Source organism: Apium graveolens, chromosome 4 (assembly GCF_009905375.1).
Source record: "Apium graveolens cultivar Ventura chromosome 4, ASM990537v1, whole genome shotgun sequence".
NCBI lineage: Eukaryota > Viridiplantae > Streptophyta > Magnoliopsida > Apiales > Apiaceae > Apium > Apium graveolens.
Genome location: NC_133650.1, coordinates 174,970,665 through 174,976,582, shown reverse-complemented (window position 1 = coordinate 174,976,582; position 5,918 = coordinate 174,970,665).

Below are 5,918 nucleotides of genomic sequence, written 5' to 3'. Positions count from 1 at the left end.
CAAACTTTGGTGGTACAAGCACGAAACGTTTTATTGAAGGCAAAGGTACAATAGGCCTATCCATTAGTCAGCAAGTCTTGTTTACTTATATTCCCACCAAAAGTCTAATTTTATATATCCCATATTATTATATCAGCTGTCCCATCATCTCTGTTGTCTAGTTTCAAGTACTCTATGGGTCACCTAAATCTCATTCCGAAGATCCTTCACATTTCTGTCGACATCTATAGTCCTGATAATGTGTTGAAATCCCCGGATATGTGCCAACAGGGCTTCTCATTCTAAAATAATGGCTTCATACTAGAGATTACCAAAGAAATTTATTATCATACAATACCAAATGAAATTTCAAAATCAAGGAAATCGAATGAGAAGGAATAGTGAAGAAGATATAGGTACGACTGAGAGCAACCATATAAGAACATAAGATGGCCAGTTTTAGTACCGCATAGTTCACAACACATAATTCGGTGGTGTCCCACTAGACCCTTTTGTCACAGAGACAAATAGTCAACGCATATGCATTGTTTGCCCCAATCATCCAATAGAATCACCGAGAAAAGAAACAATGTTTAGATAGAAGAATTCACAAGTAGGGAAGGAGAGAATCTGATTTATAATGAGATCAACAAAATCCTAACACGCACCCACAGCCGAATGTCCAATAGAGTCAGAATCAGTAGGTAGAGGTCCTTGAATAGGTGGTCTCATACTTAGAAGTAGAATAGTTCGTATTGGTGCATCCATCACAACAGGTATTATGGCTGATACCGGCGGAAGAGCAAGACGTGGATCAGATGACGGTCCTCCGACGAAAGGCTCCGAATAATCGGATGATATCAAAATAAAGGAATCTGCCATCACTGCTATCCGAAAATCACTTTACTCAATACGAATTCCAAATCTCGGCATGAATTATACTAAAACCTACTATTTAGTCGTATTCAACTTCTTGACGTTCTATATTTTTATTTCCTAATACTAATCTTAACCCTCTACCCCCTTCCCAACAATCTAGGCTTGTGGCAGTGACTTTAAACCGTAGATCTGATGCCAAATTGTAACGCCCTCCATACCCGGGTCAGAAGTTTGGGGCCCACAACACACACACACACCATTTTTAAACCTGTTATAAATATAATAATATGTATGAAATGACCCTACTTACCATTATCCATGGATCGACGCAGTTTAAAGTATGTCCACAAGCCACAATCTTATTCATTACACAAACGTACCAAATCTCAGTTTATTCTGAAGTTTAAACTTTATTACAAACTATCAACACAACCAAGCTAAACATCATTTTCTAGTCTATTTCATTTGAACCTGGATACCTAGATTGCACACTTGTCTAGAGATCCTCGCTACCACCAGTTTCCTTTTTCACTGGAAAAGAATATTAATAGATTGGCAAGAGTGAGCTAACTAGCTCAGCAAGTCACAATGACAGTAATTCAGATTAACAATGATCAATTGAAATGATATAAGGAATCAAGTTTTCTGATAATCAATGATTAGAATTGAATATTCATTTTATTTTAAAAATGAAGGTTAGGATGTTTATCAGTCACGCACTAACCCCGAGCAAGACTCCCAGCTTTGCTCTATATACTGGATCCAAGGCACACATTGGCCTATTATGACCATGAATCTGGTCCATATTAAAAAACAATCCATTTATAGATTCACAATATGAAAAGCAATGTAACTCAATAGTTGAATCATAAACAACATTTATTTTGAAACATAGGATGATCTGTAATTCCATAAAATAATAAGGAAATCAGAAAGGTTAGGTTTCAATCAAGGAAAGAAACAGAAAGTAGAAGACTCAAGGGTTCAAGAGTTACAAGAATTGGTCTCTTGTTACACAAGATATAAGGGTTGGTATGATAAGCAATTTCGTAATAGGAATCAGTATGTGGTAGGTATGTATTTGTGGAGTAGTATCGTATATGTGTGGTTTGTATATATAAATTCTACAATCAACGGTTTATGAAGAAACAAGCTGATGGCTCGAGATCAATAAGAATCAGGGTTTGGGTTAAGTACTTCAAAGTACTTACAATATAGAATATTAACCGTTTAGAGTAATTACAACATAATGAAGAGCGTTTCAAAATACATGCAATATAATCAAGAGGAAAAGAAATACTTGCCTTATCAATTCGCTTTCACTTTACTAGCACTTGTCAAGTGGTTCCCACTCACTGACCACCAGCTTTCCTTTGCTACGTCTCACATCCTCTGTTATATATCACATGTACTTATCAATACTACTTCTCATCATATTCTATTCGTTACAAGCTTCTAACTACCCTTCGTTTCACCCAAATCCGACGTACGGATTGAAAGTTATGAATAAAACCGTCAAACCATGCACATACAGTCATATTACACAGCAATTGGATCACGTGTAATACATAGCACGTAAGATATTTAATCCAAATAATTTTTTCATAGAAGATTCGGGGTTAAAATGATTTTCCAGGTATTTAATATGAATTTTTGAACATTTTTCAGAATTTAAACGGGACTCTGAATCATTTTAAAATTAAATAACAGGGTTTGAATACCTGAATCTGGCTTTAAAATAATTTTATAATAATAATCGAGTCTTGAAAATAATTTTAAATAATATTTTAAAGCTCGAAACTATTTTTCAGAATTTTTAAATCAAGTTTAAATAATTAAATCCAATTAAATAATTAATTAAAATCAATTACTAAATAATTAAACTAATTAATCAATTAATATTTAAATTAATTGACTAATTAATTAATTAATTATTAACTAAAATAATTAAATAAATAATTTAAATTTATTTTGGAATTAAAAACAAATTTTAGGAATTAAAATAACCATTTTTGGAATTTTTGGAAATTAAAAACAATTTTCTGAAAATAATATAAAGAAAATACAATTTTTGTAATTATATAAACAGAAATCTGATTTTTGGAATTTTTATAAATAGAAATCGGAATTTTATAAGTTTTTAAAAACACAGGGACCAATTTATAAAGTTTTACAAACTAGGAGGGTAGAATGGTAATTCTACCATCTCCCCCCTCCTTCTTCCACCTCCGGCGGCCGGCAGCCATGGCCGCCGCTCGGAGCTTTTCCGGCCGCCACCAAAACAACCCAGAAACACGTGAAATTTACAGGGAATAAACTACAAGCTTCCAGGAACACGATTATGCCATTAGTTTGATCAAACAATCAATGAGTAAGCCGGAAATATAACCGGAAAGTTACGCCTCTGTTAGCATCAATTTTCCGATCATCCCCTTCCCTTTGTCGTTTGGTTATCATGTATATACCAATCGACTTGCCTTTCCACGATCTACAACTTGGTGTAATCAATTTCAACAAATAACCTCTAACAAAGAAACGCCTAATTTTCAATTAAGAACATTCATGGCTATAAACCCTAATTTCTTAATTCGAAAATTAAAACCTCAATTTCTCCATGATGCAGAGCTCAAAATTCAACATATAATATACCAAAATGATCAGGATAAAATTATCTACAAGATTATGCAATCAAATCACTCAAACAACATCAAAATCAAAAATTCATCTTTTTATCATAATTAAATTCGAAATTAAATAATTAAATATCAAAATACCTTTAATTTCTGCAGTGAAATTGAATATGGATTTAGAAAGTATATTTCAAGAGCTTCGATTCGGTATATATCACGCTTGATTTTATGTAAATTTTATGTTTCGACTGTCTGATTGTGATTATACGACTAAAAGGAAATAATAAAAGGGCTATTTATATTTATAGAATATTGGATCATGTTGGATCGTATTGGATCGTTAAATTAGTTGCTTAGCCGCTAAGTAACTGCAAAAACGATCCGTTTTGATACTTGTATTGGATAATTACCCAAATAGGGCTTTTTATAAAACACTTCATATGCAAATAATGTAATAATATCCCGTATTTTAAGAATACGGGTTTCGTTGATATATCAAAATTATTATCGTATCAAAAATTGTACGCTGGGACGCGTACGGGTCAAACCGTAATCCGGACACGGAAAATGTCCGGAATTACTAGATTAGGTTAGAAAGGAGTTTTCGGAAGAGTTTCGGGTTGTAAAAATATTAAAACGATTGAGGTTGGACGATTCCCTGCTTTATAAAATAAATTTTTAATTATTCAGAAAATAATTAATAAATTCATAAATCAATATAAAATCATATAATACTCAAAAAAAATTACTAGAGAAATACCTTAATTGCCTATATTTTATTCTCGACATAATAAAATTAATACACTCACATTTTATCACATATTTACATCTAAATATTATTATCAATCAACAGATAATTCATCAAAATTCACATAATAATCATTTATTGATAAAAATAATTACACGCGATATCCCGGATATTACACCTACCGGGACGTTTAAGCCCACAAAAATTGTATTCTTATTTTTATAAAATTAAAGGACTTTCAAATATTCATTATTTTGGCATTTTTGGATTATTCGTAATTTTTGGGAAATTTTGACAGTATTTACTGGATTAAAAATTATTCCCCGTTAATTATTAATTTTTGGCTAATTATTTTTATTAAATGATATAATTAGGCCCTTATAATTTTGGGAGTATTATTTTTATAACTATAAATACCATTTATTTATTATTTAATTATTATTTTATTATATAAAAATCAGAAAAAAAATCTGAAAGAATATTGTTCTTGGTGTTCTTGAGGATCACTCGATCGTTTGAAGGTGATGTGGATCTCAGAAATCAAAATATGAGTAACCCTTGTGAAGCCCTTGATCTGTTCTATCCATTTTAAATTTTAATCATCAAAAACACCAAACAATTGGTAATTTTTCAATTCAATTTCTAGGGTTCTTGCTCAAAACTGGGGCTTTTTGATTGAGTAATATTGGGTTTGTCTTGATGCTAGATATAGCTTCGTGAGATAATTTAGAGTCGATTCATGTATATGTTCGATTTTGGTCCGTCGAGTTATAGGTTCACTTTAATTTTAATTCGATTTCCTGAACTACTGTATAATTGTTTGGTAATAAGGATTGTTGGATTAGATTATAGAAGAGATAAGCTTCGATTCGAGTTATGTTTTGTCAACATTGGTTCCGTTTTTGCTTCACGGAGAGTTTTGCCGGAAACCGAACGTAAAGTTCAGATTTTGATCGGAAATTACGATTAGATGGTTGATTGCTGATGTTAGGTATTAATACGAGTTGTTGCAATTTAGAACGGAACCCAACTGAAAATGGTGAAAATAGAGTCATTTTGACTCAATTTAAGGTCACCGGAATCCGGTAAACATCACCGGAACCTGTCTTAAATCCGGTTCGGCGGTGTTTGACCCGGATCCGGTTGGATCATAATTTGACCCGTTTCTTTTCAAATCTGACTCGCTTTTGATCCTCAAAAGCCTTTTCCCAATTCCAAACTTATTTCTGGGGTTTTTAATTTAAAAATTAATCTAAAATTCTATTTTAAATTCTAAATATCACAGCCCCAAAATAAAATAACAAAATACAACTAACAAATATAAAGTTAATGACAAACGGCTGTTAAAAACAAAATCCAAGATCGCAAATGTTCAGTGTTTGAACAGTCCAACACTACAACTATTACAACTCTTATATAAAGCTATCGGTCCTCACACAAACGCCTACTGTACTACCTGAACTCTCACATAAGCCTCAGCATCTCCACCGGTAGACTTACGAGCAATCTGCTTGAATCTAACCATACCTGCTAGCTGAAATAACATGAATGAAAAGTAAGAAGTGAGACAAACGCTCAGCAAGGTATATCATAAGACATAAATTAACATCATAGCAATTTATAACTGGAAATTGAGGTGTATGGTATCACTATTCAAGTCAAAACATTTGTAACCAAATCAT